At 36.1% G+C, this 24,299-nt stretch overlaps 1 protein-coding gene and 1 pseudogene across 2 annotated transcripts in view; both read right to left on the bottom strand.

The window, feature by feature from the left end:
* The window catches only part of MAGI3 (membrane associated guanylate kinase, WW and PDZ domain containing 3), a 285,866-nt gene that overhangs the window by 215,737 nt on the left and 45,830 nt on the right, over positions 1-24,299 (bottom strand). The window lies entirely within an intron of this gene.
* On the bottom strand, positions 8,682-24,226 carry LOC134730779 (heterogeneous nuclear ribonucleoprotein A3-like; annotated as a pseudogene).

Raw genomic sequence — 24,299 nt, 5'->3', positions numbered from 1 at the left:
TTTTCTACCCATAATGGCAAAGAGAAGAAAACTGACCAAGAAAGATATTTCACAGTTATTAGATGGTGAATGTAAAGAGGCAGGTAGTAGTGAAATCTCAGGTTATGAATCTTCAGATGATGATATCCTAGATAAATTTTCTGAAACTTAAGAAGGAATGAATGTACAATATGATTTTTAAGGACAAGAAGGAACTATGGTACTTTTAGCCAGACAGTCATTCAACAGGAAACTTCATTGTGCAATATGTTACAAGATCCTAGACCATCCCATTTAGTTAAAAGAATATGTGGTAGTATTCATTGATCTTTTTATGATGTTTATGAAGCTAAATTTACTTGATGAAGTTCATAGGTAGACAAATGCTGATGATAAGTATCTATATAAAAAGTGTGGAGAAAAAATAACTGATGTAGAAATAACAAATTTCATTAAATCGATCATTCTCATTAGTTGATAAATCTAAAAAACAAAAATACTTTTCAATTGAAAGTGTTTATCCTTTCTTCAACAAAATCTTAGCCATCAAAGTTTTCAAAAATACTGCCTTTTGACAATAAAATGCAAAAACCAGAAGTAATGATAAACCCAGAACATATTAAGAGATTCATTTTAAATCTGGAAATCAGTATTTATATAATGTATATGTTACAGGTTTGTATATAGCAATTGATGATTATATTCAAAGGACTTTTTCTCATTTTGAATATGTATGTGTCTTCAAAACCAGGAACTTACAGGATAAAAAAAATTGGGTTTGCTATGGTTAAATTCTTATTAAAGTTTCTAATAAGGTTGTTTTTCATTATTCCTGTATGTTTATTTATGTTAATTATTTATAAAATAACTTAGAAAATGAACAGGCAAAGTGGCTCACACCTGTAATATCTGCACTTTGGGAGGCCAAGGCAGGAAGTTCACTTGAGCCCAGGAGTTCAAGGCTGCAGTGAGCTATAATTGTGCCACTGCATTCCAGCCTAGGCAACATAGTAAGACCTCGTATCCACAAAACAATAAAAAAATTTAAAACTAGCTGGGTGCAGTGGCACACTCCTGTAGTCCTAGCTGCTACCTGGGAGCCTGGGGTGGAAGGATTACTTGAGCCCAAGAGTTCAAGGCTGCAGTGAGCTATGATCATGCCACTGCATTCCAGTCTGGGCAACAGAGTGAGATACTATCTCCAAAAAAATATAAAAGTAAAAAACATAAAAATTGAAAGTAAACAGGGTATAATGGATTCAGATGGCAAATGATAATAATGACTTCTGGGGGATACTGAGAGTTAACACAGCCAAAACAGAGAAAATGCTCTCAACTCATAGCTTCACTTCCAATCTCAAGAGTTGCCCATTTCAGCAAACAGCATTCATTATACACTTTATTATTCAGATCAAAAAATTAGGGCCATCCTTGACTCTTTCTTTCATACCACTCCAATCCATCAGTCAAATTCTACTTGCTGCCCTGAATCTCCATTGCACCCACCTGGACCCAAGCCACCAGCACAAGCAACGATGTCCTACCTGGTCTTTCTACTTCCACTTTTGTTTTCTTCTTGTCTGTCTTCCACACAGATCATAAACATCTCACTTTGAAAAACAAACAAACAAACAATCTAAAGGTTTTCCATCACATTTCCAAAAATCCAAATTCCTTCTTATGGCCCACAAGTTCCTAAGTGACCTGGTTTTTGGCTACTTCTCCAGCATTACCTCTTCTTACTCTCCCACTTAGTTCACTGTTCTTCAGCCACATTGGCCTCCTTTCTGTCCCTGAATTTATTGTCACCACATAGTTCTTTATGCTGGGAAATGCTCTTAGAACAGGTGCCCTCATGGCTTCCTCTTCCTCATCCTTCATGACTCAATTCAAATGTCACCTTTTCAGCAAAGACTTCTTTGACTCCATCCAAAAAGCTCTTGCCATACAGTATGCCATTCATAATTGGTCAATACCTATTTTATCTTCTCTATATTTATCAGTATTATCTTATTTATAATTAAATTTATCTTATTTATACACAGCTTATTATCTATCTATCCCCTCTGCAATGTAATCCTCTTAAGAACAGAAAATATCTTCTTCACCACTGCAATCCTACCACCAAGAACAGGAACTAGCACTTAAAAGGTACTCAAATATCGGTCATTTAATTGACAAAATCTATGAAAATTACCATATAGTCCTTGCTGAGGACAAGATGAGAAATGTACGGGGCAGCACATGACCTCCATTCTCCAACTTAATTCAGTATTTCTTACTGAATAAGACATAGAAATGTCTGCTTATCAACCTGTTACTGTCGTATAATCTCAAACGCAAATTGACTTTCAGATTAATTGTAAGGGTCAAATGGGAAATTGTAGATTTGTAAAAAAGAGATAATGATGGCTCTGCCCTCCTCCAAATTCCTTTCCTGAAAGAAAAGTCTGTTTACAAATATCAAGCAAATGAAAACCTGCCAAATTTTGATCTCTTTCAACAACCATGTTGGTTTAATTCCATTGAAAAAAAGAAATATGACTCAGAACAATATAGGAGCCAGTCAGGCTCCTTCTCTTCCCCTGACTCATGACTGCATACTAGCGAGCCAACTTTAAGCAAACACAACCTAGTAAAACACAAAGGAGCTTGGAAAGCCTTTGCATGAATCAGCTCAAAAACGTGTATCCAACCCAACTCTCATATTAATTCATACCTATTCTTACTAATTCCAAAAGTTTTTAATTTTCTCTTTGGTTTCTAGGTATAACCAATCTGCCTGCAAATAAATGGGAACTGTATCTCCTTTTTTCCAAAAGCCCTGCTTCTAATTTCTGTTATGTTTTATTGCATTGTCTAGAACTTGGAAAAAAAAAAAGGCTGTATCCGCAAGCCTCTTTATTTTATCCTATTTTCACAGAAATGACTCTATCATTTCATTATATAGCAAGATACTGGGATAGTGGTTTGGATAGAAATTCTTCTTTGTTTTTCTTTAACTGAAGAAGTCTTCATCCAAACCATTAAATACTTTATAAAAAATGAATATTGAGTTTTATCAAACTCTTTTGTGGCATTAAGATCACCATGTGGTTTTTCATTTTTAATCTAATATTCACCTACTTTTTAAATTCAATGTATAACTTATGTTATGAAATGTTCTTTTAATATCCTGCTGAATCTGATTTGCTAGAATTTTATATTGACTTTTCCCATCCATATTCATGACTGAACTAGGTCTGTATTACTACTTTTTGGTACTTTATCAAATTTGAGATTGAAATAAAATGAACTGGATAGCTTTCCATAAGTATATGGGTATGTTACAAAACAGTTGGATATAGAAAATTATTTCCTAGAAAGCCTACAAGAATGAGTCTGTGAAACCACTTAGGTTGTTTTTTATGTTTGAGAGGGAGAGAGAGAGAGGATGGGTTTCTAAATCTCACTATTAAAGAAAAAATGGGGCCGGGCGTGGTGGCTCACGCCTGTAATCCCAGCACTTTGGGAGGCTGAGGTGGGCGGATCACGAGGTCAGGAGATCAAGAACATCCTGGTTAACATGGTGAAATCCTGTCTCTACTAAAAATACAAAAAAAAAAAAAAAAAAAAATTAGCCTGGCGTGGTGGTGGGCGCCTGTAGTCACAGCTACTCGGGAGGCTGAGGCAGGAGAATGGTGTGAACCCAGGAGGCAGAGCTTGCAATGAGCCGAGATCATGCCACTGCACTCCAGCCTGGGCGACAGAGCAAGACTCCATCTCCAGAAAAAAAAAAAAAAAAAAAGAGAGAGAGAAAAGAAAAAACGGAAAAGGTTATTTGACTATGCAAGTCCTTATTTAATCAGAAAATACTGAGTACCTCTCTCTGTGCTAGGCAAGAATAAGCAAAACAGCCATCAATTCTACCATCAAAGAAATTATGATATACTTGGGGAGAAAGAGACATAAATACACAGAAATAATTGTTAACAGTGTTAAGTATGAAAACAAAGTATAAGGAGCTATGAGAGCAGATGGCACAGGGACCCAAACCTAGTCTGTGAAGAGTAAGGTTCAGTTTCCCCATGACATGAAACTTGAGTAGAAATCTAAGGATTAATAGAAATTAAGTGTTCAAAACACACAAAACAAACAGGACGTGCAAAGGTCCTAGTGCAAAAGAGAACAGTATTAGATGAACAGAAAGAAGATCAATATGGCCAGAGTGCAGGAGCCCAAGGGAAAAGAATGCAAGGCCTGGATGGCAAGAAACAGGTCAGATCAGGGAGGACTGGAAGACAAGTTGAAAGTATCTATCTTTATCTTGAGAACAATGGGAAGCTATTTAGGGGAATTTCAAGCAGAAGAATGACATAATCACAGTCTTCTATTTCTCTAGCTGATTTTTATATCTGCTAGGAAATTTTAGATTTCATCAAGATTTCCAAATATATTACCACACAACTCTGCATAGCAGTCTCTCACACTATTTAGGATCTCTTCCTGATCCTCTTTTTAACTTTTTAAACAATTTCCCCCATTCTTTTTCTTTTCCAATTAGATTTGCTGTAGGTACTCATATATTATTGGGATTTTTCAGAAAGTCCACTCTCGAATTTATCCTACTGTATTTCTATGTCATTTTTATTATTTCCTTCCTCCAGCTTATTTTTTTATTTCCACCCTGACCCACTATTTATCTTTTAATGAACAAGAGGTAACGCCCAGAACTATGACATCTATTCTGGACCACACATTAATTTTTCACGTATGCCTTCTCTGGTTCTACTTCTTGTTTATTCTCTACCTAATCTCCAATACTATGTACTTCAGATTCATGTTTCTGGCTATATTTTCAACAATAATATCACCATTTCCCTTTTTCAAGGTTGATAAGGATGATGATGACTATCATTTACTGAGCATTTACTATACACAGGCACTGTTGTAAGAACTTCACATGAATCCATTTAATTCTCATTGAAATTCTGTGTAATACAAGAACAGAAAACCAAATACCGCATGTTCTCACTCATAAGTGGGAGTTGAACAATGAGAACACATAGACACAGGGAGGGGAACATCATACACCGGGGCCTGTCGAGGGATGGGGGGGCTAGGGGAGGGATAGCATTAGGAGAAATACCTAATGTAGAGATGGGTTGATGGGTGCAGCAAACCACCATGACATGTATATACCTATGTAACAAACCTGCACATTCTGCACATGTATCCCAGAACTTAAAGTATAATAAAATAAATAAATAAATAAAAGAAATTCTGTGTAATAGATACTAATCCCTATTTTATAATGAGGTAACTGAGACAAGAGAGGTAAGGTAACTTGCCTGAGGTCACACAGCTACTAAGTGAAATTAAAATGTACGGACAGGTCATACTTGTTAGCTTGACTCCAGAGAGTAAGCTGCACTGCCTCTTATGGGTAAAAAGTAGTTACCCTTTCTTCTCTTGAACTGAATCAGGCTAAAGACTGAGCTAAGCTACCCCTAAAGGAAGAAGACCCTGAAAACTAATTTAAAACAAGCAAAATATGCATCCCAAATAATAATTATCAACCAAATGGCTTTTTCAGTTTTGTTATTTATAATTCTATTTGAATTTCATCTACATAAATGGCTTGCATAATTCCTGTTCTTACTCATTTAGTGGCATACTGTTAACCTAATAGAAGATCAGTTTTGGTAACTCTTCTAGAGATATCTGAGGTATATGCTCTGTTTTTTGAGAATAATGTTTAATATAGAAAAGGGTCGGCATAATTATATTATTTCCTATGCACCATTTCTTATCTACTTGCTATATTATGGACATAGAGTGGCGTGCTAATACTTCCCACAAGGGGAAGCAGTAGATAGCATGATGGTTAAGTGCACCAGTTCTGAAATCAGATTGCGTGTTGCTCTCTTCTCATACTAATGTGTATATTTAGCTCCTTAACAACTCACTTCACCAAGTATTATTGTTTAAAGTCTTAGCCATAAAGGCCTATCATAGCTAATTATCCCTAAAGAAGAATACAGGCATCAGCCAAATCAAACAGAGCAGAAACTCCCCAAATGGGCTATCTCCACTATGTAAGGGCTAGCTCTACATTTCCTGTTTAAAACATGCAGCTGCCCACAGGCAAGCTAAATCAAACAGACTACTCCAATAGCAGTATGTCTTCACATTCTGTTTTACCAAGTTATGTTCATTCTCACTGCTTTTATGCCAATTTGTGATTATGCAATTTAATATTTAATTAAATATTATGAAATATGAGTACAAAAAGGGTGTTTCTATGAAAACAGATAAATGTTTTGGGAAAACACTGAAAGCTTTGGAAAGGTAAATCTCAAAATGTTAGAAAAGAAAAATTGTTATAAAAAATATAAAAATCGAGTAGGATTCCATACTCAGTTTGCTAAGCTCTTGTTCTACTTTATGGAAATTTGAATTGGAAACAGGAGACAAGCATTATATGTTGTTGATGCAAGAAAGATGATAGCAGTCTCCAGTCAGTATATGCTTTAAGTTAAAAATCAAATGCTCATGAAAATTTATATCAATTTATGTAATTCCCTACCTTAATTGTCATTTTCAATTAATCAACCATTGGCTCCACTTGTATCCTATACATACAAGAGAACACTAGGTGGCATTCAGGCTAGGCTGAGCTGGTCTGCTTTCCCATGAAGAACCTGTAACATATACGCTTATATACTTAAAAAGTATATCATGCAACTGCTTACTTATAAGGGTCTGACTTTTGCGTGCACAGTGGAATGTATCAATTTGCTGGTCAACTTATTAATTCCACTCTTGCTTGTTGATGGATAATCAAAGTAAGATTTCCTGCTATATTGCTTTGGGGATGGTGAAGGAAGAAAAAACCTCTTTATTTCTTTGAGTAAAATTTCTCCACTGAGTCTTTCTAATCTTGGGTTTTCCTTTGTCATGTTTTCCTTGTTTCTCCCTCATCCTACTTTAATCTCCTTACTTTTTGGCCTGTGCCACTTTGCTGAATGGGCAAATCACCCTAGAGGTTATTTAATCCTATTCAGGTCAACAGAGAAAAAAGTATACAAAACAACAACTGCATTTGTGAGTTTTTTTCCCACTATAAAATATTTTAAAGTAGTTGCTTCTAAGAGGCTGTCATAGATCAACCTTTATTGTCAGTGCAAACTCACAGTACTGCATTCCCATCGTAACTTTCCTCAATAGATTATGAAAAGATATCAAATAAAAATTAAAATTTAAGGGAACAATGAGGCTTCAGTGTGTGTGTGTGTGTGTGTGTGTGTGTGTGTGTTTGTATGTCTATGCACATAAGTTAATCCAACAAAATTAACACATAAATACTTGGCTAAATCTGATGTCCTAATGGAATAGTTACAGTGAAGTCCCATAGAGAGATCATCAATCTTTAGAACATAATTCAGACTAAAATTCTGCAATGAAGCAGCTTTCGGATCAAAACTCCAAAAATAAATGAATGCCAAATGACTTCACTGAACCTTAATCCTAAACAGAAGACCTTATGGCTACTACATACCTTGACTTACTAAAAATTACTTCCCCTTCCTGAAAGGGGAAATTGGGTGACATAAGCAAGGTCCTTTCTTTGCAGGAAAAAAACAAAAAGGAATCAACAGTTTGCCCTGCTTCTGCTCAGGAAAGAAAGCTATTGTGATCTCTTGTTCTTTATTAAGCAAAGAATATCACTCCAGAGCAAAAAGTGGTCATTTCAGCATGTCTGTAAGCAGCACTTATAATGGAATGCTTCAGAATCCCTTTTGAGAGCTAAGGAAGTAATTGTGAAGAAACATTTATTATCCATCCACCCTCATTTACCTAACCAGTTGGGTGATTGCCAATGGAAGGTGGGTAGACAGGAGAAAAAAAGTAATGTGTACAGACACACTGCCATAGCAATTAACATCACATTTATTTCTACTACATGTTTACCTTTTCTAGAAAACATGTACAAAAATAGAAAAGACAATGTTGCAGAATAAAAACCACTGCACAGATGAAATTGTTAATAGTTGGGATTATTTTCTCTTCTTAATGCCGTGTTCCCCAGGGAAATATACATATAGTTGCTTGACCATACTACCCATTTCCACCTCCAAAAAAAAAATTCCCTCCTTAATTGATGTCTATTTCCTTATAAGGAACAAAAGTCTCAAAAATAACATTGTTCCAGCAATGATCTTCCTTAGGACATTTTCGAGAACACTTGGCATCAAAAAGTCAGTCTTATGGTGTACCATAAATGAGAAGGGTGATAAAACTGCATATGTAGGGAGTTTTAAAATATATAATATTGTGTACAATTTTAAAGATTTATAAATCTGCACAGTTTTGATTATTTTCTTTAACATATATAAATTATTAAAACAAATCCAAGATGATGAAGAGTATCTGAAGAAACCAGAGAAGAAAAATAGTCAACTATCTATATACTCTCAAAGCTGTTTACGATGAGATCAATTTTACAGGTTAAAGCCTGTAATAAGCCTTATAGAAAGTTTATCAGTCCATTCTTCAGGCTAACATAATCCTGATAACAAACGGAGCTTCCTCTAATACACATGATGGACCAATTTCATTTATGCAGATATACTGAAAAATTTTTTTTTTGAAAAGTTAAAAATCCCTCAATTTTTCATTCCTGGTACCACTACTACAATTTACAGGGCAATATACTTGATGTAATGAAAAGAAAAAGAAAAAGACAAGGCTACAACAGACAAAAGACCTCAGGAATGTACATCTAATTGACACTACATTGCATTAATCAATAACTGCACTTTTTGCAAACTGTGGCTACGACAGTCCTGAACAAGAAGGGTTTCCTGTTTAAGCTGCAATAACTTTTCTGACTATGGATCATCGTTCCTTCTGCGGCAGATTTTTACAGTTCCTCTAATGCATTTGGGAGGACTGTCTCAAAGTAAGCTGCAGTTTTCCTGACAACTCCTCTCTCTCTCCCCTACTAAGAACTGTAGCCCTTTTCTGCTGTTTTTCGAACCTTCTGCTACCATATCCACCACTTCCACCACCAGATCCATAACCACCACCATAGGGACTGCCCGAGCTTCTTCCACCAGAACTGTCCCCGTTCATGGGTCCATAATTTGATTGCTGTTGTCCACTATAATTTCCAAAATCATTATAGTTCCCACCACCACCATAGTTACCACCACCAAAATTTCCTCCTTCATTGTAACCATCATATCTTCCACCATCTCCACCATATCCACCACCTTGGTTTCCATATCCTGGTCCACCACCACCATAGCCCCCTCTACTACTATAACCAGGACCACCGCCATAGTTGCCACCATCACCTCCAAATCCATTATATCCACCAGCACCTCCTCCATAACTACCTCTGCTGCCACCACCTCCACCACCATAGCTCCTCCACCACCTCCAAAGTTTCCTCTGCGACCCATAAAATTGCCAGATCCACCTCCACGACCTCTCTGTGATCCAGCAGACTGCATCTCTTGTTTAGAAAGGGCCTTTTTCACTTCACAATTATGCCCATTAATAGTGTGGTATTTCTGAACAACAATTTCATCAACTGTATCATGCTCATCAAAAGTTACAAAAGCAAATCCTCTCTTTTTCCCACTCTGCCTGTCTTCCATAACTTCTATGGTTTCAATCTTGCCATACTTTTCAAAGAAGTCTCTCAAATTATATTCTTCTGTATCTTCTTTAATACCACCAACAAAAATTTTCTTCACTGTCAGATGGGCACCAGGCTTTACAGAATCCTCTCTAGAAACAGCTCTCTTTGGTTCCACTACACGCCCATCAACCTTGTGTGGTCAAGCACACATTGCTGCATCCACCTCTTCAACACAAGAATAAGTCACAAAACCAAAGCCCCTGGAACGTTTTGTTTGGGGGTCTCTCATTACCACACAATCTGTGAGTGTGCCCCATTTCTCAAAATGTTCTCTTAAACTATCATCTGTAGTTTCAAAGCTCAGACCACCAATAAACAGTTTTCTCAACTTCTCTGGTTCCTTTGGATCATGGCCCTCCATTTTGAGACCAGACTCGCCTCTTCCAACTCGAGTTCAATATTGATATACTGAAAAATTTTTTAATCAGCAAACTGAATGTTGATAATAAACTCAATCTATTGGGAAAAAAATGCACTTGCAGATAATTTATCCAGAATCTCCAGGATCTACTCTGTTCTGGATGGATGTCGTCTCCAACGGTCTGGAAATTTTAACCCCCAAATGTTAAAATGATGAAAAAATATAGATCCAGCCCCAAATCTTCTAAGTGAATTCATTTGTTTTTTCTTAATATTACATGATTTAAGGATTGAAGCCTCTCTCTCTCTGTCACACACACACACACACACACCATAAAAGTAATGCAACACTTATAAAGGATTTATTTGCTGCCTCAAAGTAAGACTAAATGAGGAAATTCACCACTCATGCATTATCTGCTATTCCACTATGACGTCATTCTCATCATCAATTACGATCAGCAACTTACCTATTTTGCTTAGACTAGGCATCTATGTCCTCATTAACTTTTTACTATCCAGTATATCACATTATTGCCCCCTGATATTGCAAAATATTTTTTTTTTTTTTTGAAATGAAGTTTTGCTCTTGTTGCCCAGGCTGGAGTGCAATAGCGTGATCTCGGCTCACCACAACCTCTGCCTCCCAGGTTCAAGCAATTTCCCTGCCTCAGCCTCTCAGGTAGCTGGGATTACAGGCATGCGCTACCACGCCTGGCTAATTTTGTATTTTTAGTAGAGATGGGGTTTCTCTATGTTGGTCAGGCTGCTCTTGAACTCCCGACCTCAGGTGATCTGCCCACCTCGCCTCTCAAAGTGCTGGAATTACAGGCGTGATCGACTGTGCCCGGCCTCTTTTTTATGTTTTATTTTTTAGCAACTAATGTAACATTAAAAATGCATCGAGGGCCGGGTATGGTGGCTCATGCCTGTAATCCCAGCACTTTGGGAAGCCAAGGTGAGGTGGGAGGATAGCTTGAGCTCAGCCTGGGCAACATGGTGAGATCCCATCTCTTAAAAAAAAAGGTATTTAGATCATAATACCATAAATCATTGCTTTAAAAGAAATTAGGGTTACCTACAGGAAGAAATCTCACTATTAATCTGAGGAGGCATGTCACAGCAACCAAAGAACTCTGATATTAGTTTATAGGACAAGAATGTAAAAATACTGCCACACACAAATTATTTATCAATTAAAAAACATTTCGTATCCAATATTTAACGGAATATCTGACAATTCTGCTCTTATACTGGTGATATAATGTGAAAGGAGAAGGGTAGGTTCAAATTTCCCAGTTACTTCAACTCCCAAACAGTAGCCTCAGTGAAGAAAGGATCTTTATTAGAATAATCATATTACTCCACTCAAAAGAGAAGGCCTATTCTAATATTATAACCTAAGCCTTGTTGTAACATACATCTTCAAGAAATATTTGAAGAGAATTAGTCAAATTAGCTGTACGTGCTCACATAGAAAGATCACCAAAAAGCCCAGATATGACTTTCAGCCTAGATAATTATTCTAGAAACTCTGATAGCCTCCACCATGTACTACTGCCTTGAAAGAAGCTTCTTGGCTCTAAGACGGGTTAAAGAAAATAATTAAAAGCATTATTTGCCCATTATTTACATCTGTCTACTTAAAATATAATGAGTATTACCAAAATTAGAATAAGACATTCCTATCATAGCTTCAGCTTTTATTTTTAGTCATTTAGTGGTTGCCAGGGGCTAAGCAGAAAAGTAACTGCTAATGAATATGGGTTTCCTTTGGGGTGATAAAAATGTTCTGGAATTATATATTGATGATAGTTGCACAATTTTTTTTTTTTTTTGAGACACAGTCTTGTTCTGTCACCCAGGCTGGAGTGCAGTGGCGTGATCTCGGCTCTACTGCAACGTCCGCCTCCCAGATTCAAGCAATTTTCCTGTCTCTGCCTCCCAAGTAGCTGGAATTACAGGCACATGCCACCACGCATGGCTAATTTTTGTATTTTTAGTAGAGACAGGATTTCACAATTTTGGCCAGGTTGGTCTCCAACTCCTGACCTCAGGTGATCCACCTGCCTCAGTCTCCCAAAGTGCTGGGATTACAGGCGTGAGCCACCGCTCCCAGCCGCACAATTTTTTTTTAATTTCCCAGTTTTATTGTGATTGCTATGTTTTTAATATTTATCCCCTCCCAAAGTTACGTTGAAGTTTAATTCCCATTGTAATTGTATTAAGAGGTGATACCTTTAAGAGGTGATTAGCCCATGAGGGCTGTGCCCTTATGAATGATTTAATGCTACTGTCTCAGAAGTAGGTTTCTCATAAAAAATGAATTTGATCCCCTTTCCTTTCCTTTGCCCTCTCTTTGCCCTTTTGCCACGGGACAATGCAGCAAGAAGGTCCTTGCCAGATGCCAGTCCCTGACTTCGACTTCCCAGTTCTAAAACTGTGAGAAATATATTTCCATTCATTATAAATGACCTAATCTCAGGTTTTCTGTTATAGCAGCACAAAATAGACTGTCATAGTTGTAAAATACACATAACATAAAGTTAACATATTAATCATTTTTAAGTGTACAGTTCAGTAGTACTAAATACATTCACACCATCATGCAACCATCATCACTATTCAAAACATTTTTATCACACCAAAATGAAACTGTGTACCCATTAAATACTAATTCTGCATTCTATCCTCCACTGCACCCCTGGCAACCACCATACTACTTCCTGTCTCTATGATTTTTGACTACACTCTATACCGCTTAAGTAGAACCATATAGTATTTGTCTTTCTGTGACAGACTTATCTCAGCATAATGTTCTGAAGATTCATCCATGTTGTGGCATATGTCAGATTTTAATTGTTGTATCCTCTTGCTGTATTGAACCATTTATTAATATATAATGTCCTTCTTTGTCTCTTACAACATTTTGATTTAAAGCCTATTTTGTCTGATAACAGTATAGCCACTCTTGCTCTCTTTTGGTTACTATTGCATGGAGTATCTTTTTCAATCCTTTCACTTTCAATCTATTTGTGTCTCTGGATCTAAAGTGAGCCTCCTGTAGACAGGATATAAGTGAATCATGTTTTTCTAATCCATTCTGCCAATCTCTGTCTTTTGGTTGAAGAGATTAACGCATTTAAGTTTAAAGCATTTATTGATATATACTTCTGTCATTTTGCTATTTGTTTTCTATATGCTTTATACATTTTTGTCCATCATTTCCTGCATTACTGCCTTCTTTGTATTTCACTGACTTTGTTGTAGTAAAATGTTTAAATTCCTTCCTTATTTCCTTTTGTGTATATTCTATAGCTATTTTCTTTGTGGTTACTATGGGGATTACATTTAACATGCTAAAGTTAAAACATTGTAATTTAAATTATTAGCAGCTTAACTTCAACAACATACTAAAACTCTGCTCCCATAACAGCTCCATTTCCTCCCCTTTTGGCTGTTGATGTCAAAAAATTATATCTTTAGACACTGTGTGGCCAAAAACAAAAACTAATAATTATTTTAAATGTGATAGTTTCTTAAATTATGTAGAAAAAAAATGTGGAGTTACAAACCAAAGTGACAATAATACTAGCTTTTGGACTAATGATTGTTTTTCTTAATGTATTACTCTTAAATCATGAAGAAAACAAAAAAAGTGGGGTTACAAACTGTTGTTACAATAATACTTGCTTTCATAATTACCCATGTGTATACCTTTATTGAGATCTTTATTTTTTCATACAGCTGTGAGTTACTGTCTAGTCTTCTTTCATTACACTCTGCAGTACTCCCTTAAGCACTTCTTGCAGGACAGATCCAGTGGTAATGAAATCCCTCATCTTTTGTTTATCTGAGAATGTCTTAATTTCTCCCTCACTTTGGTAGGACAGTTTTGCCAGACATAGAATTATTGGCTGATAGTTTATTTCTTTTAGTACTTTGAATATGCCAGCCCACAGCCTTTTGGCCTCCAAAGTTTCTGATGAGAAATCTGCCAATAATAATATTAAGGATCCCTGGTATGTGATAAGTTGCTTCTCTCACTGCTTTCAAGATTCTCTGTCATTCAAAAATATGATTTTTTAAGAGATAGGGTCTTGCTCTGTTGCCTAGGCTGGAGTGTGGTGGCATAATCACAGCAAACTCCTAGGCTCAAGCAATCTCTCATCTCAGCCTCCCAAGTATCCTGAGTAACTGGGACTACAGGTGCATGCCAACACACCTGACTTGTTTTTTTTATTATTATTTTTTAGAGAGGTGGGTTCTCACTATGTTGCCCAGGCTGACCTTGAATTCCTGGCCTCAAATGATCCTCTCACCTCAGCCTCCTGAGTAGCTGGGACTGTAGGCACAAACCACCACACCTGGCTGTCAAAGTATGATTATGTGCCTTGGTGTGGGTCTCTTTGGGTTCACACTACTTGGAGTTCATTGAACTTCTTGGATGTTTATATTCATGTATTTCACCAGCTTTGAAAAGTTTTCAGCATTAAGCCTTCAAATATTCCCTCTTCCCCTTTCTCTCCCTCTTCTCCTTCTGGGACTCCAACAATGTTTATGTTGGTCCACTTGATAGTGTCACACAGATTCCTTAAGCTCTGTTTATTTTTCTTCAGTATTTTTTCTTTCTGTTCCTCAGACTCAATAATTTCCATTATTCTCTCTTCAAGTTTGCTGATTCATTCTTCTGCCTGCTCAAATATGCCTTTAAATTCTGCTAATGGATTTTTCATTTTAATTATTTTATTTTCTAGCTCCAGAATTTCTTTTTGGTTTCTTTTTAGGTTTTCCGTTTATTGAGATTTCCACTTTGTTCATACATTATGTTCTTGACTTTCCCCACGTCTTCCTTTAGTTCCCTAAGCATCTTTAAGACAGTTGTTCAAAGTCTTTGTCAAGTAGATTTGACATGAGGTCTTTTTCAGGAACAGTTTCTGTTGATTCAGTTTTTTCCTTGGAATGAGCCATACTTTTCTGTTTCTTTGTATGCTTTGTCATTTTTATGTTGAAAACTAGAATCTAACAATATGGTTACTCTGGAAATCAGATTCTCCTCTTTCCTCAGGGTTTGCTGGGTTTTGTTGTTATTTCTATTTATTGTTTTTGTCTTGATTGGTATTGTCTTTGTGCCAATGATCAGCCTGAAATGTAAACTTAAGGTTTTCCCAGGTCTTTTCCAAACCTGTGCCTTTCCCTGGGCATGCACAGTCACTTTCTAATTTTTCCTCACATATGCCATTGTTTTTGAATATTCTAGCCTTTCATGTCTGCTCCCAAAAAGAGAAAAACGAGGAGGTAAAGGTGCTAACCCTTTAAATCCCCTGGAAATCACTTCAGCTGAAGGGGGAGGGGACTGCAACAATGGGGGTAGGTATACAACAAAGGCTGCCATCCTCTCTCTGCACCTCTGTGAGCAGAAATAGCAATCAGAGCACAGATCCCCAATATTTGGAGGACAAGGTGCTTTTTGCCCCCTCTAGCTCCCATGAGCTGTGTGAAAACTGTTTCTGGAACACCTGTTGGCACAACTGCCTGCCATGGGGCTGGGGTAGTGGATGGGTAGCTGCTACCATGCGAAGAGCTGTAACTGACCAAAAATAACCACAATTAGATCCAAACCTTCTCCCTGGAAAGTGAAAGCCTTCAGTAGACTCCAGAGATCCAAAATAGTTATATCAGACAGATTCTGCCAGTGCAGTTATTGTCTAGGTGAGGTAAGACCTTCTGATGCTTCCCACTCCGTCTTACCAAAATCCTCTTCTGATAGTTGCATAACTTTGTGAATACACTAAAAACCACTGAAATGCATACTATAAAAGGGTAAATTTTACCATATGTAAATTATACCTCAATTTTTACAAAATGAATAAATATATAAAACATATAGTCTGTCTGTAAGAAACTTGTTTTCATGATATAAACACTTTTCTTAAAAACAATGTCACAACAGGTAACCAACAATTTTTATCACATTTCAATGTATTAATCAAACTTTAGGTTAAAAGGGACTTTAAAAAGAAAAGTTGCAAACTAAAACAAAAACTACGGATGGGATTGTACCAGTTACTCACAATATTCCATTAGGGTAAGTAACGAATCATTGGTACATTCTAAGCATCATAAATGATCTTGGTTAAAGACTTATTTATACAAGGTAAAGATTATAAACTTTTAAAATAAGCTTTATAAACTTCTGATCAAGAGTAAAACTTCTAATGAGGAGTCGTCTGCTAATTTTTACTCTGTACCACAATAAATATCCAAAACCTAGTGTATGCTCTTGTTATTACTCAATTCCATTAATTCCCTTCTAGGAAAAAGAAAGTAATTCTAACCAAAACAAAGCTTCCTGCTAGTCTTCAAGAAGGTAGACATTACTATATTCTGTGCATTAAAAATTTTCAACTCTAATTAGAACTACTGGAACTCAGAACCATTGCACATAATAGCTTAACATCTTACTAATTCAAATTAACAGAACCAGCAGGCTGTATAAATTACTACTGTAAAATTATGTGATTAATATATTAAAATAATGTTATTATTCCTACTACACAGAATAATTCGTTTTAATTTGAGCAAGGCATACTGAATTGCTAAGCCAAGAATCTGCCTAGGTCTATCTCATTAAGTCAACAACTATTAGCTGAGTAGTTACTATGTCCACAACATAGTGATGAATAAAAAGATGTTAGGCTCCACTCAAAGAATTTACAATATAATACAAGATGGAAATGCCCAGCTAATATAAACTGAGGGCAAATTATAAATTTTGAGGATCTTATACTTTAACATACATGTTATGAAGAAATCATTAAACAATCTAAACTATCTACTGTATCAGACAAAACTAGCAGCTGTGAGGCTAACACAATAGTCAAGATAAGGATGATGAAGAATCTAAACTAAAGCTATGGAGCCAGTTACAGTAGCTTGTAATCTCAGCAACTCGAGAGGCTGAGGTGGGAGGATCCCTTGAGCCCAGGAGTTTTATATATATATATGTATGATATATAATACATATATAAACTCACTGCTATGATCATTATATATACGATCATTGTATACATGACATATAATATGCCTGTACGTTATATATATATGAAATACATAATGATCATATATATATATACATATATATTTTTGAGAATGAAGACTCTAATGGGTTAACCAATTTTTTTTGCAAGTGACCTTGGTATGACTTATCCACAATAAAACCAATTCTTCAGTAACACATATGGTAGACTAGATACTGCCAATGTTTTAGGCTTAGAAAATGCTTTTAATTTTTTTTTATTTCTCCATGCTGTGTTCACTGCTTTACATATGTCTCTGACTGCCAAAGAATTGTTAACTAATCAGCATGAGATTCATTTTGTTAGTGCACAGCTGGGTACTTCCGTCATACAACATCTGCTTCTCAACATACCTTCTGCCTTTTCTTCATCTATCTCAAAACAGTTTCTAAAAGTTGTCACAGTAAAGTATATATATGCTCTCTCTCAAATATTTGGAAGCTGAACCTGATAATCATTATTATGTTTATTACTCTACTAAATTATAAGTGGCTTCTGAATGACTAAAAACCATCTAGTAAATCTAAGGATCTAGAAAATCTGGCATTAACATTGATTTGCTTGAGAAAACACTGGAAGAAAATTTTTAAAATACAAAAGTAAACAATTATTCGATTTGTAAAACAATTTAGTTAAGCCAAAGAATGAAATCATGCAATAATCAGATGTTAATTCTCTACACATATAGATCTCTAAGCTCTCTGAGTAAAGACCTAATGGAAAAATAACTGCTTCAACATGTAAATATTAAAAAGAAAATTAATACATATGAAGTACCCATAGGAAAGAACATACTTCATTCTGCAACCAAGAAGGATTTTCCATGTTCTTAACTTTTTTATTATAGAGGGACTAATCAGGCAACTAATTATCCATGTCCTTAGCTTCTGCCTTTTTACTGGGGATGAGTGTGTATTACTCTAGCATCCTATCAAGGTACAGAATGGTAAAAACCCAAACATAGGTCATTCAACTCATGTTATTAATATATTCTACTCTGAATGTTTGTTTTCAAATTGGTTGGCAGTCAAAGTATTTCCCTAAAGGAATCATATATAGTGGTATTTTATAGATCTCAGGCCAGTCCTCCAAAGCCAAAATGTAGTTGAACTAGAGAAGCAATAATAGTACACAACCCAAACATCCATTATACCAGTTTCTATGGCAAAATTCATTCCAGAACCCAAGCGAGCATTGGGTAATATCCTCCCAATCACTGGCAATGCAGCAAGAGCTTCACAGTTCAGTTTTCCTCTTCTTTCCCAATCAGCCCAAAATCAACAGGGTGAGAAGGCAGAAGGAGATCTAATAATTGTGAAAAGCTCCAATAATAGGAAGCTGAGGGGTAGAAGGCAGAACTATAGCAGATCCCTTTGTTTTCACTGAGTCTGGTAAGAGTGAAAGGGGAAATCCCAACATGAGATATTAGGGGTAGAAAAAGTGGCCTTAAGAATACTATCATCTTCCGGAAGTTGACATTGAAGCTATAGATCTCCAAAAAGAGCAGGAGACAAAAAACTATCAGAGGGACTCCAGCAATGTTAAGGGGTTTCTTTGTTATATATCTGGTAGTGGCGGTTGTCCACTTGGTTTTGTTGTTTGATGTGTGTGTCAGGAGGGTAGGAACAATCAGAAGTAACAGAAGCAGCATTTTTTAAAGCATTCTTAAGCTAATGAGATAAGAAAATGCCTGTAAAGCCAATTTTGTAAAATGTTAGCACTTAAATATAAGGACATAGCTGAGCTACTCTTAGTCTTTATGTGATATGGATTAAAACAATGCACAATGCTTACTTATTAACTGCTTCAGACTAACGAAATGATAAGCATACCTTGCAATGGTTTTCAGTGCTATGTCATCACATAGCATCATCATCACCACCACCACCAGAACTGTACAAGACACTTCTGTAACTTTATATGAGGGAGCAATGTGCTCATCCCTAGTAGAAGAATAATTGTTGATCTAATCACAATCAACTTGTTCTCCACTTTTCCAGTGTTTTTCACAGCTTAGATAATGGCAAGACTGGAGTTAGGAGAGCAGCTAAGCTATTACAGTAGTCCATGTAACCAATTCCAGCCAGTGAGATACAAAGGAAACATCTGGAAAGGGTTTTTTCTCTTCTAATAAAAGATATAGACACAGACGATACCATTCCTTTTTCTGCTTTAAATGTAACACCTGCAACTTCACAGATATCCTAAGACTATGAGAAAGAAAGAAAGAAAGAAACTTAAGTCATTGAAGACTATCTCCAAACTTTTTATTATGTGAAGCCATTTAAAAGTTTTTTTGCTAAGCCACTGTAAGCCACTGTAAGTTTTTCTGTTGCTTGTAGCTATGATAAGATCAACTACCTGTTGATCAACTTATCTGTTGATCAGATAAGATACAACTAGCATCTTATAAAGCATGTATCATGTGCCCAGCACTGCACAAAACCCTCTAATACATTATTTCATTTAATTCTCACAATAATCCTCTAAAGTAAATAATGATAACAACCACATTTTTTAAAGGGGGGAAACAGAGATTTATAGCGATTAAGACACTTGTCAACATTAGTTAAATGGTAAACTAGAACTCAAATCCAGGTCTGTATGATGTCCAAGTCCATGTTCTTTACATTACACAAGATCATATCGTCAGTTATTACACTAGTAGTAAAGAAACAGCACGGTAAAATGAAATAACCGGAGACCGTAGAGTCAAAACAGGCCTTGGTTCAAGTCCTGGCTCTAGTATTTAATAACTGAGGAAATTAATTAATTTCAGTTTTCTGAACTATAAGATGGAGATAATATGTAATAAAAATATATACTAATTATGATAGTATGTTCTTACAAAATTTATTGTGGCAATTGAATTTATTCCATTGTGTCTAAAACAACACAATTAAGCACATTCCCTGGCACATAAGAGACACTCAAACTTTAGTTTCCTTTCTCCTTTCCAGTCTAACAATTGAGTGTTCTGTCCAAATCATGAAGAGAGGTGAAATAATCCATTTATGTTCTCATGGAGCTCAAAGTCAAGGGAGGTGATAAAACACTACAGTATAGTCATCTTAAAGGCATACATCAGATGCTATAGGAGGAATACAGAAAAGGAGGAAGTGTAATAAACTGGCTTCAGGAAATAACCTCTGAGCAGGCTAAAAAGAGCTTGCCAGGTGATAAGAAAGGGAAGGGCAATAGCAGAAATATGCTCTCAGTAGAGGAAACAGTATGTGCAAAGGCACAGAGGGAAAAGAAATCTGGAAATACAGTAGTCCTTGCTTATCCATGATTTCGCTTACCAGTTTGTTATCCTGAAGTCAATATTGGTCCAAAAATATTAAATGGAAAATTCTAGAAATAATGCATAAATTTTAACTTGCACACTGCTCAGAGTAGCAATCTCGTGCTGTTCCACTCTATCCCACCCAGGATGTGAATTATCCCTTTGTCTGGCATGTCCATGCTGTATATGCTCCTCACTCATTAGTTACTCAGTAGCTTGCTCTCTTATCAGATAAACTGTCACGGTATCACAGTGCCTGTGTTCAAGTAATCCTCATTTTATTTAATAATGGCCCCAAAGCTCAAGAATAGTGATGCTGGCAATTTGGATATGCCAAAGGGAAGCCATAAAGCACTTCCTCTTAAGTGAAAAGGTAAAAGTTCTCAACTTAACAAGGGAAAAAGAAATTGAATGCTGAGGCTACCAAGATCTACAGTAACAATGAATATTCTATCTGTGAGATTGTCAAGAAGTAAAAAGATATTTGTACTAATTCTGCTACTGCACCTGATAGAGTTTAGATGTTTGTCCCCTCCAAATTTCATGTTGAAATGTGACCCTCAATGTGGGAGGTGGAACCTAGTGGGAGGTGATGAGTAACAAGTGAATTCTCACTGTATTAGTTTACGTAAGAGCTAGTTGCCTTAAAGAGGCTGGCAACTCTTGATCTCTCGCTCACCAGGCAACACACCTGCTCCCCCTTTGCCTTCCACCATAACTGAAAGTTTCCTGAGGTCCTCACCAGAAGCAGGTGCTGGTACCATGCTTGCTGTACAGCCTGCCTAACTGTGAGCCAAATAAAGCCTCTTTCCTTTATAAATTACCCAGCCTCAGGTATTCGTTTATAGCAACACAAAATGGACTAATATAGCACCTCAAACTGCAAAAGTTACAGCCATAGTATGTGATAAGTGCTTAGTTAAGATGGGAAAGGCATTAAATTTATGGGTAGAAGATGTGAACAGAAACGTGTTCTGATTGCCAGCAATCGAATTCAGTATTATGCCCAGTTTCAGGCATCCAATGGGGGTCTTGGAACATATCCCCTCAGGATACAGGGGGACTACTGTATTTCAGGACTATAAGTAAATAGGAACAGTTGGAGCTAGTAATGGGGAGTGATAAGAGAAGGGGGCTTGTTGCTTAAGCCCAGCAATTGGAGGCCAGCCTGGGCAACATAGCAACAACCTTGTCCCCCCAGCCCCAAACAAAAAGATTGCTACATCAGTCTTGCAGAGCCAGGCACAGTGGCTCATGCCTGTAGTTCCAGCTACTCAGGAGGCTCAGGTGAGAGGGTCACTTGAGCACAGGAGTTCCAGCCCAGCCTGCACAACATAGAGAGATCCCTGTCTCTATATATTCAAAAAAGAAAAGAAGAAGAAGAAGAAGAAGAAGAAGAAGAAGAAGAAGAAGAAGAAGAAGAAGAAGAAGAAGAAGAAGAAGAAGAAGAAGAAGAAGAAGAAGAGGAGGGAAGAAGGAAGAAGAAAGAAGGAAGAAGAAAGAAAAATGAAGAAGAAGGAGAAGAGGAAAGGAAGAAGAAAGAAGGAGAAGGAGGAAGATGAGGAGGAGGAAGGGGAAAAGGAAAAGGAGGAGGAGGATTAATTCTATAAGCTTTTGGACTGATAAGAGTAACTGATATATATAGTTTTAAAATAATGTATTATTCAATATATACAAAGATAGTAGAGAAATATTTTTGCCAGTGGCAAACACAGCTAAATAACTGAATGAAAAATTATTAAGTAATCCTTATTTATGTTCTACCTTCTTTCCCTTTCTATTATCTAGGGAGAAAAAAACTTAAAAACACAAATTACTCATAAGATAATGAGATGGGCAAGAAAGAAAAAAGGAGGAGAGTAAGGGTCTAGAAAAATAAAGACATTTAATTAGTTATGAATTACTGAATTAGTAATCAGTTTAAAAATAACATGTACTTGCTCTAATTCCAACTTTACTATTCTCATTTAACATTAATAGATAAAGATGAGTTTAGTTCCAAGCCTGTTTTGGAGGGGGAAGGGGAAAGAAAAGACTGAAAATAAATATTAAAACTTGTAAAATATTAATATTAAATAAAAGTATGTAAAAACTAGGCTAAGCATGGGAGTGGGGCAGATAATCAAAGAAATAAAGGGAGATAAAAAATATTTTCCAGGCCGGGCGCGGTGGCTCATGCCTGTAATCCCAGCACTTTGGGAGGCCAAGGCAGACGGATCACAAGCTTAGGAGATAGAGACCATCCTGGCTAACACGGTGAAACCCTGTCTCTACTAAAAATACAAAAAATTAGCTGGACGTGGTGGCACACGCCTGTAGTCCCAGCTACTCTGGAGGTGGAGGCAGGAGAATTGCTTGAACCTGGGAGGCAGAGGTTGCAGTGAGCCGAGATCAGTGCCACTGCACTCCAGCCTGGGCGACAGAGTGAGACTCCGTCTCAAAAAAAAAAAAAGACTGTCTTTAAAATAAAATTTGGAAAAAAAGAAAACAGAATAACAGAATTGTAAGAGTAACTTCACTTTAATACAAGTTGTGCAGCTACAATTCCATTCTCCAAAGTGCTTTGACAGTATTAAAAAAAATGATGTTTATTCATTAAAGGAGCACCAAAAGAGAAAAAAGAATCATTTTGCATCCTCCGTGAACTATTAACATTACCCAGCTCAAAGGTTAAATAATATCCTTTCCATTTTAAGTAAATGAAAAAAATTAAACCCCAAATGTCCTAACTTTTGCTTTTTGAATACTTTAAACCTCCTTGCTGATCTACAGATTCATTTATTATTCATGTTTAAATAAAAACACAGAATAAAATTCACTTAGGCATGTAAATATATGAGCTACTCTGTATCATCTCCATCATTCTTACAAACAAACTGCCCATTAGAGAAATCTTTGGTTTTTATCTCACTAATGTTTTCATGTCTTAATCTGGTCATCTATATACAAAATATATATATATAGAGAGAGAAGGCAATTACATTATTTCACTCATGGAAAATTATTTCTTACAAAACACACTGGAATTGTAAAGAGATTAATGGGAGAATGATTGTTATTCAGCCCTTTTCTGAATTATCAAATTATAACATCCCTATATCTGTAGTCAAGATAATTTATAATATGTTATAATTCTAACAATTATTCATCATTTTGAACTATTCAGGTATTAACTAATTCATCTGACATAACTTTCCTAAGATGCACATGTTTGTATTCATGTTTTTCAATAATCATTATTTCTAAATACTGAATTCAATCCTCACAAACTCACTGCAACAATATATGACACAAAGATTTAGAGTAATAAGCAGATGCTATAAGTACCTCTAAAAATCTTTCATTTATGAAAGAGCTACAGCCTCATGCTTTCAAATCAAAATATCAGAATATTATTTGCTAAATATATTTTATAGAATGGTCAAGCTGGATGCCAGAAAAGGTTAAATTCCTTGCAGTTCTTTGCTGTCCCTTTTTCCACCTGATTTATATTCTAGTCTTTTGTAATATTTCAAATCTCACACAGAGATTTAAATATAAATTAAAGACATCCCTCCACATATCAGCTGTGTTGAATTCCTCTTCATAATACTAGCACCTTGCACATATGATAAGGACTGAAACACATTTATTAAATGGATGACTGGCTGAACCAAGAATGAATCAGTAAATAAATAAATGATGTGACTATGACATAACATATTAAGAAGAATCTTGCTATTAATTATTTTAAGGTAATAAATCACTTCTCTAAATTTTCCTTAATTTCATTTTTCAAAACACTTCAAGTAGGTTAGCAATTGTGAAACTGACACTTCCAAATTTGCACATTAATATTTTTAAGAGTAAAATGAAGAAGGAAAAGAGAAAGTAGGTATTGTGATCCACAATGAAAAAATTTACT

The sequence above is a fragment of the Pan paniscus genome, chromosome 1, assembly GCF_029289425.2.
Source record: "Pan paniscus chromosome 1, NHGRI_mPanPan1-v2.0_pri, whole genome shotgun sequence".
In the NCBI taxonomy this organism is placed as follows: Eukaryota; Metazoa; Chordata; class Mammalia; order Primates; family Hominidae; genus Pan; species Pan paniscus.
This window is presented reverse-complemented; position numbering and strand designations above follow the sequence as displayed.